Source organism: Lepidochelys olivacea (genome assembly GCF_965140295.1).
Source record: "Lepidochelys olivacea isolate rLepOli2 genome assembly, chromosome: 4".
NCBI lineage: Eukaryota > Metazoa > Chordata > Testudines > Cheloniidae > Lepidochelys > Lepidochelys olivacea.
Genome location: NC_140414.1, coordinates 45,074,573 through 45,090,688, shown reverse-complemented (window position 1 = coordinate 45,090,688; position 16,116 = coordinate 45,074,573).

Sequence of the window (16,116 nt, the reverse complement as noted above, 5' to 3'; positions counted from 1 at the left end):
AGTCTGTGCTTGTTTCCCGAGCCCAGAATCGGCATTCCACAGCATGAACCTGCCCTATTAGCACCATGATGCATGCATTGGCAGGGCCCATGCTTTCAGAGAAATCTGTGTCCATGTCCTGATCACTCATGTGACCGCGCTGACGTCACCTCCTCGCCCGGTATCGCTTTGCCAGGTTCTGGTGCTGCATATACTGCTGGATAATGCGTGTGGTGTTTAATGTGCTCCTAATTGCCAAAGTGAGCTGAGCGGCCTCCATACTTGCCTTGGTATGGCATCCGCACAGAAAAAAGGCGCGGAACGATTGTCTGCCGTTGCTCTGACGGAGGGAGGGGCAACTCACGACATGGCTTACAGGGTTGGCTTCAGGGAGCTAAAATCAACAAAGGGGGTGGCTTTACATGAAGTAGTATTTCAGGCAGGACTTCACGGAGGGTTCCAATAAGAAATGGTGCACCTAAGTTATTGTTCTTATTGGAACAATGAGGTTAGCCTGGCCTCTGATTGATACATGGCTAGATTTACCTTGCTTCACCTTCTCTGTGAGTGACTGCAGTGTGACCTAGAGGAATGAGTCCCCTAGACAGGGGGTGGGGGAAGCAAATGAGTACAAAACAAATCTGGTCTATTTCTCGTTTTGATCCACTCCATCTATCTTTTACATCTTTCGCTGGCAGCAGACGGTGCAGAAGGACTGCATGCCATCCACATCTCATGGCTGCCCGGCAGAAGATGATGCAATAGGACTGCTAGCAATCCGTATTGCCTGCCTGCTCACCATAAGACGGTTCAATAGGACTGACTGCAGGACTAAAAAGAATGACCTGGTCGAGTCACTCCAAATTTAGTCCCTGCACCCATGTCTGCCCAGGCGCTCCCAGCCGACGTGGCCAGGAGCACCTCGGACATGACGAGGACGGCTACCAGTCGTACTGTACCGTCTGCTGCCACAAGGCAATGGGTTGCTGCTACTGTGTAGCAATGCAGTACCACGTCTGCCAGCACCCAGGAGACATAGGGTGACGGTTACCTGAGCGGGCTCCATGCTTGCTGTGGTATGGCGTCTGCACAGATAACTCAGGAAAAAAGGCGCGAAACGATTGTCTGCCCTTGCTTTCACGGAGGGAGGGAGGGAACGGGGGCCTGACGATATGTACCCAGAACCACCCGCGACAATGTTTTAGCCCCATCAGGCATTGGGATCTCAACCCAGAATTCCAATGGGCAGCGGAGACTGCGGGAACTGTGGGATAGCCACCCACAGTGCAACACTCCAGAAGTCGACGCTAGCCTCGGTACTGTGGAAGCACTCCGCCGAGTTAATGCACTTAGAGCAATTTCTGTGGACACACACACACATTCGAATATATAAAACCAATTTCTAAAAAACCGACTTCTATAAATTCGACCTGATTTCGTAGTGTAGACATACCCTCAGATGATTGGAAGCACTTTACACCTCTCAGCTATTGTTTCAAGGTATCTGCATACTTGATCTTCTCTTTAAAAGAAAAGGAGTACTTGTGGCACCTTAGAGACTAACCAATTTATTTGAGCATAAGCTTTCGTGAGCTACAGCTCACTTCATCGGATGCTGTAGCTCATGAAAGCTTATGCTCAAATAAATTGGTTAGTCTCTAAGGTGCCACAAGTACTCCTTTTCTTTTTGCGAATACAGACTAATATGGCTGCCACTCTGAAACCTCTTTGAAAGCATGTATTCTTCTCAATTAGGGGTTGATACAAAATCCCATTGAAATGAAGGGGGATCTTTCCATTGGCTGCAATGGAATTTAGTTCAAACGTTTAGTCACTAACTATCCTATACATGTGGGTTACCCAGAAATAATCACAATATCCCACGTGCAGTCAAATGAACAGCTTTTACTCTGATCCATAATGGATTGTTCAAAATACATGGGACAAAATAGCACTGGACTTGATTGCCTCCATATTGCAGAGTTAGCTCCTTTCTAATTTGCTGTCCAATAGGATTCCTAGCTCTCTCTTAGCATTACTGCTTTCCCATTTTGTTCCCTTCCATTGGATATCTATGGTTTGGATTATTTCCCCACAGATAATTTTGTTATCTGTTCATATTTCTAGTTGCTATATTTTTTCTGTCATTGCTAGTATTTGGAACATCTCTTAGTTTAAATATCATATGCATATTTAATTAGCATACCTTTTACTCCATCTGCTAGATCATTAATGAATATTTTAAATATTACCACACCCAACATCAATCCCTTAGAGTACACTATTAGACACTAAGTTGGTACATTATTCATTTTTCCATTATAAACTTTCATTCTGTATAACATTGTTCTCTTCCACACTAATCTGAATTAATTTTATGAGCAGTGTTAATGAGGTACTGTCTCAAATACTTCACTATAATCCATAAATATTGCATCTACTATGTCTTATTTATCCATTTTGTTTATTTTATATAAAATAAAATCATTAAGCTTGTTTGCAAAATTCATTATTGGTTCCCTTTCCTTGGCAGTGATTATTTGATCTTAATATTTGTTCTGTTATTTTACTAGCGACAGAAGTAGAGTTGCTGGAAGTTTTCCAAATTTTAAGGTTTTTTACAATTTTTTAAATCCATTTTTGAACCAAATAATTTTTTGATGAAAACTTTCACCAACATTTTTCAGGTTTTTTGACTTCATCATAATTTCAAAATTTGGACGTGTTTAAAAACAGTAAAAAAAAATCCACAACATTTTTACTAGATAGATAGAATTAGATACTGTAATTAGAGCACCTTTAGATAGAAATTAGAATTACACCCAGTAACTACCAGCTTCATTATTCTTTCTTTTTATGATTAGTGCTACATTTGCTTTTCTTTAGTCTTCCAGTGTTTTCCCAGCTTTCTATGACTTTTTTCAAAATAATTGGAAAATTCAACAGCTAATTCCCTTAATATCTTAATATGCATATCATATTGGCAAGATTACTTATATCTGTGTATTCCTTTACCAGCTGTTTCCTGATAGCTGCTTTTACTTCCTATTTATCCAAGCTTATTTTCTTTATTTTTCTTGTTGAAGACAGATTTTAAAACAGAGTTCAACATCTCACCTTTTTTAAAACTCATTGTTAATTATATCTCTGTCATTACTTATTAATGTATCTAATATTGCTTTAGCACTTCTTTTTTCCTTTGATATATTTGTAAAAACCCTTCTTATTCCAGCTACCCCTTTGGCTAGCATCAATTTAGTGCTCAATTCTGCATTACTTCACTAGGATGCTACAAAGATTTGTGGATCCTAAAGCAGGATTAGGGAGGTTATTCTGAGTTTTTGCTTATCTTTTCCCTTTTCTCTGTGTATTCTTATTCTGTTGCTTCTTACTTTTTCCAGTACAAATTTGTTTTTAACTTCTGATCTTTGAGCTGTCCCTCATGAAGCCATATTGGCTTATACCCATTTCTTCTAGTCTTTCTTCACAGAGGAAATCTAGTCTGTTGCGTATTAATTATGGTATATTTTAAGATTCCCTGCCATTTTTCAGTCTGGAGAATTTTAATACAACTGTCACACTATTCAGACTGAGAATGACACAAGTGGCATAGGAACCCTGAAAGGAACTTAAAAGAGAGGTTTTTTTAAAACTAGAATAAGTGGTACAAACTCATAACAGTACTATCGGGATTAAAAGATTTTCTGCTGTAGTCATTGTCAAGACATGACCTTTAGCATACATAATCAAGGGCTGTGGAAGAATGTGATCATGTTATTAGAATTGATGTTCATTTCTGTAGAATATAGGGATATTCACATCCTAGCAGAATGTTTAAAACAGTCGTAAAGTGATTGTTTTGTTCAAAGGGAAAGTTAAAATAGGAGGTATAGTTCCAAACTGGATGACTATGGGGAGCAATTAATTATGGCCCCAGTCTGGCAGGATATCCGCACCATGTTTTCTTGGGAATTACGAGAGTAGATGGGATCTTAGAAATTAACAGCGGGGGGCGGGGATGGGGGGGGGGGGAAGAAGTAAGACACAGGGCCCAATACAAGTGTGGGGAGACCCTTAACATGTCGGAGGGTCTTTTCCCATATATTGGATGTATTGGATGTTTAGAGAAGACCTATTTAATCAAGGGCCATTCAAGTTTGGAAAAGATGTGCACCAAAAAGGGACCCCTGCCCTGGAAAGTTAGGGAGATACCAGGAGTCATTGTTATGTCTATGTCTATTTCAACAGTGCCGATATCTTTTATTGCAAAAAAGTTTTTTGTTCAACTATTCAAATGGGTGTTTCTGTGCCTTTATATTCACTCCAACTTTATGCAACTTACACAGTGGACACACAAAACATTTTCCCATGATGAAGACATATTGGCCAGGTTTTAACAGGAACTGGGCTAGATCTTCTAAAATTCAATAAGCCAAGCATGCCTTTCAATTGCTTGTTTTTATTTAACCTCCAACAGGCAATTTTTTAAACATCCTTTTTTCTTATGAAAATAGGTACAAATAAACAATAAAGGATTTAAGGGGGCTGTGCAGTGCGGGAGAAATACCTACATGGCACAGAGACCAGGTCCCAGTGATCTTACCACATCTACTGTGTATATTCCAAATTGCATAGTGGAGATTACAGTGGCTGTGGAGTAGCTGGGGAGATTCTTCTCCCTTTCCCATTGCAGATTTCCCCAGTACAGTTAATGTACCATCACACTCAAAATTGCTGGTAAACCACTATGAAAGATAGTTTCAAATGCGTAGACACAATGTGTTAGCCATAAACAATGTTTGAAGTATGTCAGGGTCTTCCGAAGCGGGGCCACTGTAAGCCATGAAGGATCACAGGCGTTATCTCATTAGGGGAGCTTTCACAGAGCATAAACACTCACCCCTTTTTTCTTCTTCCTCACTTCACTCTAGACATGACAGCAAACACAAGGTAAACTTTGCTTTTCCTTTATTTGTTTCATCTACACTAAACATTGTTAATGTTTCTCCAGTTTATTTATCAACAGTGCTATAACTTCTCTGAAAATGCTAAGTGTAGTGCCAGGAGCAGTTTCCCTGAAGTCATCTAAAGTTTATTTATTTCCTATTTTCAAAGATGGATCCCTAAAGTTGGAGTCCTAAATCCATATTTGGGCCCCTAAATAAATGACTTGATTTTCATAAGTTCTGAGCAACCAGCTGTACCCATTGACTGCTGAGTGCTCATCAGCCCCTTGTTTAGAAACTGAAATATAGAGTTGACAATCAAACCCTAGGGACCCATTCTTGAAAATCTTGGCCATAGGGTTTTCCGCAGGAAAATTTCACTGTTCTGTTTTGTTTCAATAACCTGTGGTGAAATGCATGCACCCACTCATGGACACCAAATATACACTCACAGACCTAATCTCAAACTGATGTCAGATCTAGGAAGGGTTGATAGATACTGTATACTGTGCTGTAAGAAGAGGATATGAGTGCTGTTGCCTTGTAGTACACAAAGGTTGCCAAACTTACAGCAAGTTCTGGATGATTTGTGTTCCCTCCTATCAGAGAAACACACTGGTATCTGGCCTAGGGCAATTTCCTCCTGCTTATGTTTTCATTCTCAAACCAAAACTATGCTCCTTTTTCTATCCTGCTGCTTTCCACCTTCCTTCCCATGCTGTTTCTGCCCTCACCATTGTTATTGTTCACAAAAGACTATCTGGCAGAACTATAGACTGAAGTACCATGAAACATGATGAGCCTGGGATTTTTTTCCTCAGACTCTTTGTGTTTTCCCTCACATTCTGGCTTCAGCATTGCTTTCTCCCCAGCCATCCCCCAGTCAGTCAAATATATTTCAAACATTGCAGAGCTTTAGCACAGAATAAGCACGTTCCAGTTTAGTTCAGAAATGAACACCTGCTGTAAGTGGTCAGCTTGCTCACCTTCTGCCTATTTGAACTAAATATTCTTGTTTTTATGTTTCCCTGAAAATATCTAAAGTGTTCTGATTAAGAACTCAAGGAATGACTCAGTGCTGAAATTTAGCTGTTAGAGTTACTGAAGGGGAAAAACACTTTTATTTAGTCTGACCTCCCGTAATGAGATAACACCTGTGATCCTTCATGGCTTACAGTGGCCCAACTTCGGAAGACCCTGACATACTTCAAACATTGTTTATGGCTTACGCATTATTTCTGCTCATTTGAAACTATCTTTCATAGTGGTTTACCAGTAATCTTGAGTGTGATGGTACTTGAACTGTATTGGGGAAATTGGCAGTGGGAAATGGACAAGAGCCTCCCCAGCTACTCCACAGCCACTGGAATCTCCACTATGGGATTTGGAAGGGATGAATATAAACAGATGTGGTGTGGTAGCACACAGGGAGATCTCTGGGACTTGGTCTCTGTGCCATGTAGGGATTTCTCACTCCCTTCACAACCCCCTTAAAACCTGCTCATTCCTTTTCCCCCTCCCACCTCAAAGGAAATGCACTAATTCTGTTGCAAGAGGGCCTCTACACCCATAGAAAGGGGGGAAAGATTTGTAGCTACTTTGGTTATTGTTTATTTGTATCTATTTTCATAAGAAAAAAGAATGTTTAAAATATTGACTGTTGGAGGCTAAATAAAAACAAGTAACTTTTAGAAAATGCATTAAATTCTGTCTTTCAGAGACAGCAGTGTGAAAAAATTCCTGCATTAATAAGTCTGCTGGTACAATCATCTCCCAACTTGGCAGAGTTCAGAATGTTCTTTTTGCAACCCTTATTGAACATTTTGATCTCTACTTGTTTTTGCAAGAATAACTGGCTCACTTCATTCTCTGCTACTTATACTCTTACCGTGATTTAGGGATCTCAGAGCCTTTCACAAATATTATTGAATTTAGTCTCACAATATCCTTATGAGTTAGGGAAATATTATTATCTCAATATTACTAATGGGGGAATTGAGGCACAAACAGATTAAATGTCTTGCCCAAAATCAGCCTGTGACAGAGCCTGGATTTCCTGACTCCAAACCTTATCCTTTAGTAACACAAGAACAGCCTTTCTCCTGTTATCCATTTTCTGTAAACTTTGTGTAGTAAGTGTAACTTTCATTTCAGTAAATAATGGCTGTGACTTATATGAGCTGATTTCTAACTTGATTTCTGTACTATATAGTCATTAGGTATGGACATTGAGAGTGAAATCCTATCCCATTTTAGTCAATGGGGGTGCTATTCACAAAGGGTATGTCTACACTACGAAATCAGGTCGAATTTATAGAAGTCGGTTTTTTAGAAATTGGCTTTATATATTCGAATGTGTGTGTGTGTCCACAGAAATTGCTCTAAGTGCATTAAGTGCATTAACTCGGCGGAGTGCTTCCACAGTACCGAGGCTAGCGTCGACTTCTGGAGTGTTGCACTGTGGGTGGCTATCCCACAGTTCCCGCAGTCTCTGCTGCCCATTGGAATTCTGGGTTGAGATCCCAATGCCTGATGGGGCTAAAACATTGTCGCGGGTGGTTCTGGGTACATATCATCAGGCCCCCGTTCCCTCCCTCCCTCCGTGAAAGCAAGGGCAGACAATCATTTCGCGCCTTTTTTCCTGAGTTACCTGTGCAGACGCCATACCACTGCAAGCATGGAGCCCGCTCAGGTAACCGTCACCCTATGTCTCCTGGGTGCTGGCAGACGCGGTACGGCATTGCTACACAGTAGCAGCAACCCCTTGCCTTGTGGCAGCAGACGGTACAGTACGACTGGTAGCCGTCCTCGTCATGTCCGAGGTGCTCCTGGCCACGTCGGCTGGGAGCGCCTGGGCAGACATGGGCGCAGGGACTAAATTTGGAGTGACTTGACCAGGTCATTCTCTTTAGTCCTGCAGTCAGTCCTATTGAACCGTCTTATGGTGAGCGGGCAGGCGATACAGACTGCTAGCAGTCGTACTGTACCATCTTCTGCCGAGCAGCCATGAGATGTGGATGGCATGCAGTCCTTCTGCACCGTCTGCTGCCAGCCAAAGATGTAAAAGATAGATGGAGTGGGTCAAAACAAGAAATAGACCAGATTTGTTTTGTACTCATTTGCTTCCCCCCCTCCGCTGTCTAGGGGACTCATTCTTCTAGATCACACTGCAGTCACTCACAGAGAAGGTGCAGCGAGGTAAATCTAGCCATGTATCAATCATTGGCCAGGCTAACCTTTTTGTTCCAATAAGGACAATAACTTAGGTGCACCATTTCTTATTGGAACCCTCCGTGAAGTCCTGCCTGAAATACTCCTTGATGTAAAGCCACCCCCTTTGTTGATTTTAGCTCCCTGAAGCCAACCCTGTAAGCCGTGTCCTCAGTCGGCCCTCCCAGCGTCAGAGCAACGGCAAACAATTGGGCATCTGAGAGTGCTGTCCAGAGCAGTCACAATGGAGCACTCTGATGGGGCTAAAACATTGTCGCGGGTGGTTCTGGGTACGTATCGTCAGGCCCCCGTTCCCTCCCTCCCTCCGTGAAAGCAAGGGCAGACAATCATTTCACGCCTTTTTTCCTGAGTTACCTGTGCAGACGCCATACCACGGCAAGCATGGAGCCCGCTCAGGTAACCGTCACCCTATGTCTCCTGGGTGCTGGCATACGCGGTACGGCTTTGATGCACAGTAGCAGCAACCCATTGCCTTCTGGCAGCAGACGGTGCAATACGACTGGTAGTCGTCCTCGTCGTGTCCGAGGTGCTCCTGGCCATGTCGGCTGGGAGCGCCTGGGCAGACATGGGCGCAGGGACTAAATTTGGAGTGACTTGACCAGGTCATTCTCTTTAGTCCTGCAGTCAGTCCTATTGAACCGTCTTATGGTGAGCGGGCAGGCGATACGGACTGCTAGCAGTCGTACTGTACCATCTTCTGCCAGGCAGGCAAGAGATGAGGATTGCTAGTAGTCGTACTGTACCATCTTCTGCCAGGCAGGCAAGAGATGAGGATTGCTAGTAGTCGTATTGTACCATCTTCTGCCGAGCAGCCATGAGATGTGGATGGCATGCAGTCCTTCTGCACCGTCTGCTGCCAGACAAAGATGTAAAAGATAGATGGAGTGGGTCAAAACAAGAAATAGACCAGATTTGTTTTGTACTCATTTGCCTCCTCCCCTGTCTAGGGGACTCATTCCTCTAGGTCACACTGCAGTCACTCACAGAGAAGGTGCAGCAAGGTAAATCTAGCCATGTATCAATCAGAGGCCAGGCTAACCTCCTTGTTCCAATAAGAACGATAACTTAGGTGCACCATTTCTTATTGGAACCCTCCGTGAAGTCCTGCCTGAAATACTCCTTCATGTAAAGCCACCCCCTTTGTTGATTTTAGCTCCCTGAAGCCAACCCTGTAAGCCATGTCGTGAGTTGCCCCTCCCTCCGTCAGAGCAACGGCAGACAATCGTTCCGCGCCTTTTTTCTGTGCGGACGCCATACCAAGGCAAGCATGGAGGCCGCTCAGCTCACTTTGGCAATTAGGAGCACATTAAACACCACACGCATTATCCAGCAGTATATGCAGCACCAGAACCTGGCAAAGCGATACCGGGCGAGGAGGCGACGTCAGCGCGGTCACGTGAGTGATCAGGACATGGACACAGATTTCTCTGAAAGCATGGGCCCTGCCAATGCATGCATCATGGTGCTAATGGGGCAGGTTCGTGCTGTGGAACGCTGATTCTGGGCTCGGGAAACAAGCACAGACTGGTGGGACCGCATAGTGTTGCAGGTCTGGGACGATTCCCAGTGGCTGCGAAACTTTCACATGCGTAAGGGCACTTTCATGGAACTTTTTGACTTGCTTTCCCCTGCCCTGAGGCGCATGAATACCAAGATGAGAGCAGCCCTCACAGTTGAGAAGCGAGTGGTGATAGCCCTATGGAAGCTTGCAACGCCAGACAGCTACCGGTCAGTTGGGAATCAATTTGGAGTGGGCAAATCTACTGTGGGGGCTGCTGTGATGCAAGTAGCCCACGCAATCAAAGATCTGCTGATATCAAGGGTAGTGACCCTGGGAAATGTGCAGGTCATAGTGGATGGCTTTGCTGCAATGGGATTCCCTAACTGTGGTGGGGCTATAGACGGAACCCATATCCCTATCTTGGCACCGGAGCACCAAGCCGCCGAGTACATAAACCGCAAGGGGTACTTTTCGATAGTGCTGCAAGCTCTGGTGGATCACAAGGGACGTTTCACCAACATCAACATGGGATGGCCGGGAAAGGTGCATGATGCTCGCATCTTCAGGAACTCTGGTCTGTTTCAAAAGCTGCAGGAAGGGACTTTATTCCCAGACCAGAAAATAACTGTTGGGGATGTTGAAATGCCTATATGTATTCTTGGGGCCCAGCCTACCCCTTAATGCCATGGCTCATGAAGCCGTACACAGGCAGCCTGGACAGTAGTCAGAGAGCTGTTCAACTACAGGCTGAGCAAGTGCAGAATGGTAGTAGAATGTGCATTTGGACGTTTAAAGGCGCGCTGGCGCAGTTTACTGACTCGCTTAGACCTCAGCGAAACCAATATTCCCACTGTTATTACTGCTTGCTGTGTGCTCCACAATATCTGTGAGAGTAAGGGGGAGACGTTTATGGCGGGGTGGGAGGTTGAGGCAAATCGCCTGACTGCTGGTTACGCGCAGCCAGACACCAGGGCAGTTAGAAGAGCACAGGAGGGCGCGGTACTCATCAGAGAAGCTTTGAAAACCAGTTTCATGACTGGCCAGGCTACGGTTTGAAAGTTCTGTTTGTTTCTCCTTGATGAAACCCCCCGCCCCTTGGTTCACTCTACTTCCCTGTAAGCTAACCACCCGCCCCTCCTCCCTTCAATCACCGCTTGCAGAGGCAATAAAGTCATTGTTGCTTCACATTCATGCATTCTTTATTCATTCATCACACAAATAGGGGGATGACTACCAAGGTAGCCCAGGAGGGGTGGTGGAGGAGGGAAGGAAAATGCCACACAGCACTTTAAGCACAGCACTTTAAAAGTTTACAACTTTAAAATTTATTGAATGACAGCCTTCTTTTTTTTGGGCAATCCTCTGTGGTGGAGTGGCTGGTTGGCCGGAGGCCCCCCCACCGCGTTCTTGGGCATCTGGGTGTGGAGGCTATGGAACTTGGGGAGGAGGGCGGTTGGTTACAGAGGGGCTGCAGTGGCAGTCTGTGCTCCAGCTGCCTTTGCTGCAGCTCAACCATACACTGGAGCATACTGGTTTGGTCCTCCAGCAGCCTCAGCATTGAATCCTGCCTCCTCTCATCACGCTGCCGCCACATTTGAGCTTCAGCCCTGTCTTCAGCCCGCCACTTACTCTCTTCAGCCCGCCACTTACTCTCTTCAGCCCGCCACCTCTCCTCCCGGTCATTTTGTGCTTTCCTGCACTCTGACATTATTTGCCTCCATGCATTCGTCTGTGTTCTGTCAGTGTGGGAGGACAGCATGAGCTCGGAGAACATTTCATCGCGAGTGCGTTTTTTTTTCTTTCTAAGCTTCATTAGCCTCTGGGAAGGAGAAGATCCTGTGATCATTGAAACACATGCAGCTGGTGGAGAAAAAAAAGGGGACAGCGGTATTTAAAAAGACACATTTTATAAAACAGTGGCTACACTCTTTCAGGGTAAACCTTGCTGTTAACATTACATACATAGCACATGTGCTTTCGTTACAAGGTCGCATTTTGCCTCCTCCCACCGCGTGACTACCCCCTCAACCTTCCCCCCTCCCTGTGGCTAACAGCGGGGAACATTTCTGTTTAGCCACAGGCAAACAGCCCAGCAGGAACGGGCTCCTCTGTGTATCCCCTGAAGAAAAGCACTCTATTTCAACCAGGTGACCATGAATTATATCTCACTCTCCTGAGGATAACACAGAGAGATAAAGAACGGATGTTGTTTGAATGCCAGCAAACATACACTGCAATGCTTTGTTCTACAATGATTCCCAAGTACGTGTTACTGGCCTGGAGTGGTAAAGTGTCCTACCATGAAGGACGCAATAAGGCTGCCCTCCCCAGAAACCTTTTGCAAAGGCTTTAGGACTACATCTAGGAGAACCGCAAATGCCAGGGCAAAGTAATCCTTTCACATGCTTGCTTTTAAACCATGTATAGTATTTTAAAAGGTACACTCACCAGAGGTCCCTTCTCCGCCTGCTGGGTCCAGGAGGCAGCCTTGGGTGGGTTCGGGGGGTACTGGCTCCAGGTCTAGGGTGAGAAACAGTTCCTGGCTGTCGGGAAAACCGGTTTCTCCGCTTGCTTGCTGTGAGCTATCTACAACCTCCTCCTCCTCCTCATCTTCTTCTTCGTCCCCAAAACCTGCTTCCGTATTGCCTCCATCTCCATTGAAGGAGTCAAACAACACGGCTGGGGTAGTGGTGGCTGAACCCCCTAAAATGGCATGCAGCTCATCATAGAAGTGGCATGTTTGGGGCTCTGATCCAGAGCGGCTGTTCGCCTCTCTGGTTTTCTGGTAGGCTTGCCTCAGCTCCTTCAGTTTCACGCGGCACTGCTTTGGGTCCCTGTTATGGCCTCTGTCCTTCATGCCCTGGGAGATTTTGACAAAGGTTTTGGCATTTCGAAAACTGGAACGGAGTTCTGATAGCACGGATTCCTCTCCCCAAACAGCGATCAGATCCCGTACCTCCCGTTCGGTCCATGCTGGAGCTCTTTTGCGATTCTGGGACTCCATCATGGTCACCTGTGCTGATGAGCTCTGCATGGTCACCTGCAGCTTGCCATGCTGGCCAAACAGGAAATGAGATTCAAAAGTTCGCGGTTCTTTTCCTGTCTACCTGGCCAGTGCATCTGAGTTGAGAGTGCTGTCCAGAGCGGTCATAATGGAGCACTCTGGGATAGCTCCCGGAGGCCAATACCATCGAATTGTGTCCACAGTACCCCAAATTCGAGCCGGCAAGGTCGATTTAAGCGCTAATCCACTTGTCAGGGGTGGAGTAAGGAAATCGATTTTAAGAGCCCTTTAAGTCGAAATAAAGGGCTTCATTGTGTGGACGGGTGCAGGTTTACATCGATTTAACGCTGCTAAATTCGACCTAAAGTCCTAGTGTAGACCAGGGCAAAGATACTTAGGTGCCTAAGTCCCATTTTTAGGCAACACTGCAGTCCACAAAACTGCTCAGATGCCACCTAATCCTGTAGGTGCCTTAACTCATTTGGTGCCCAAGTTTTTGCGGTAAAAGTTCCCTAGGCACTTATGTGAATGCCTCTGAGAATGCACACTGGTGCCTCACTCTAGATGTCTGGACACGTATCTCCTGCCTAAACCCCAGAGCAATTCACAAACCAGGGAAGATAGGCATTCAGCCAGTAGTATGCAGGGGCCCAGTCAAGTTGGTGTGCTCAGAGAGACCACATTTTACCCCGCTGATAAGGTCATACAAAATAGACAGGAGTGGGGAGGGAAGGAGAACCTCCTTTATCACATTTGACCTAGAGTACAGATTACTCACTCAGAATGTGGAAACCTTCCAATTCAAGTTATCCTCCCCTCCATCTGATGAGAAGTGATTTGATGAGGGATCTTCACCTCACAGGTGAGTGCTGTAGCCATTAGGCAATGGAATAGTCTGATGTGGGTCTCCCTCAATCTCTCCTATTAAAGTTGTTCCACTTTAATTACACAATTAAATATCAATTTGGCCAAAGAAAGTGTTAGAATGACTCTATAGCCTCGTGGTTAGGGCACTCATCTGAGAGGTGGCTGCTCCCTGTTCAAGTACTTTCTCCCCACAGGAGAAGGTGGGACTTGAACAGAGGGTTGCCCACATCCTGGGTTAGTACCCTACCAACTAGGCTAAAGTTCACCCTCCTTTTTCCCTGCCTGTTTTGTTTCAGCCCCACAAATGACTGGAATGCCTGTCATCCCCTGGTTCATGGATCAAAAACAGAAATAGGCACCTCCCTGCAGCCCAGACTTAGCACACATCCCTCTGGTCAGCATCTTCCATTGGCTAGTTTTGGCAGCCCCTGCCTAGTATGCTGGCTTTGTGGATTGCATTCTAATGTGCCTATCTCTCCCCATTCATGGTATAGGAGTCTAAGCACCTTACTCAGGCTTTGTGGATTGCAGTATTGTTTCTGTGATTTTTCTAGATGCCTAAAAGGTAGGTGCTGCAATGCTCAGGGTTGCAATGCCTACATCCCTTTGTGGATCCTACCCTGGGAGTTTTGCTGCTGACTTTTTACGTGGATCAGAATCCCATCCAGAATGTAGAAGGGTCCTAAATACGATGTCCAAATTTCACATTTGGATGCTCATAGTAGCACTTAGCTGTATATGTTTATAATGTACATTCCTAAGTACCCTCATCCAAATGAGGGATGTGGCTGTCTCATGGAGGAGCCCCAATTGAAAATGGGACTTCTGATGTGTATTTCTTATGTGAGTTTGGTATAACAGCGTCTCTGATGTTAACAGCATTTAATTGACTGACCCATAACATTTTAACACCATGTTTCTCAAACTTTATCAGTGTTGCGTACATTTTAATACAGAAATTATCTTCTGGAGCACCTTCTGTCTCCCTCACAATATAATATCTCTGTGGCAACTACAACAACTACAGACATGGAAAGTAATATTAGGAAATAATTTAATGTATAATGCCTTTCAACAAAATGTAGCCTCTGGAAATAATGAGGAAGAGCCAGCACCATGTGACCAGCCAACTTTCTGGGAACCACCAATAAGTGCTTCACAGGACTGCTTGTGATCTATGGACCACAATTTGAGTAGCTCTGCCTTAACTTATATAGTATTTCATTTTCCATATATGTCTTTTATTATCCCTTTTCAAGGATAGTTTGTTATCTTCATGTCCTAGGTATGTCTCAGAACACTTTGTGCAGGTTACTATGATGTGTCAGGAACGGCAGCAGCTGGTCATTAGGTTTTAGGCCATACAAAAGCTGAGCTGGAAAATAGTTCTTAGGTACCAAGAAATTTCCATACTGGTTCAGACCCATTGTCCATCTAATCCATAGTTCTGTCTCTGACAGTGGCTAGTACTGGCTGCTTCGGAGGAAGATGCAAAAAACACAAAAGTGGACAGTTATGGAATAACCTGCCTATTAAGAGAATTTCTTCCTCACCTCTGTTTGGTGAATTTGTCCTTGTCATAACATATTCCTCTTTTTGTTGAATAATTCTGTTTTTTATTGTAGTTTCAATCAATCTACCTGAATTTTGGAGGAAGAATCAGGACAGTTTCCATCTTTACCAATGCACTCAGTCCAACTTCCTATATGGTTAGCCCTATTCCTTTATTCTCACAACATTAATTCTGCTCTTGGGCACATATTGGATTAAATAGTGGCATAAACTTCACTTACAAATATTGTTTGATATACTTTGTGATCTGATAGAAATAAACTACATGTAGAGTGAAATCCTGGCTCCACTGAAGTCCATGGCAAAATTCCACTTGCCTTTAGTGGGGCCAGGAGTTCAATCCTTCATGTTTTCTTCTATCTTCAGATTAACCAGGTAATTTCTGCCTCTGAGATTTGCTCAAAATAAAATCCTATTAAATAAATTAAAGCACACATTATTGGGGTTAATATAATCTGGATTTATTTCCAAAAGAGTGAGATATTTGGATTATGAAGAAGAACAATCAGACAGATTGACACAATCAGGACCTCTGAGAAGTGTGTATGTAATTAGGGAACTTTACATCAAAGTACAGGATAAACATGAGAACTTCTTCAGTCTAACATTTCTTTCTAAAGGCAGATACTTGGTAACCTAAGACTGTAATATGGGAGGCACATTCTCATTTCCTGGAACCAGCTATCAAAGACGCTCTTTATGCAGCAACTAGAAGAACAAATTGGCTAAAGATCTTGTTGAAACAGGGAGGAAGACCACATGGATTTAAGGCTAGCTTTCTTTCCAACACATAGATGCTGCCATCTCCAACTCCACCTCTGTACAAACAACATCATAGTTACAGCTGATACCTGCATATCCTCAGCCTTATATAGCCATAGGAGGCCATGAACCCTGACTTTTCTTGACATTTGTTCTGGATAAATAGGAGTACATTGCATTTACCTTTGAGGACTTTTACTCTATGGAGTTTTTCATCCAAGTACTCCCCTTCCACTTGATTTTGCTTACTCTAG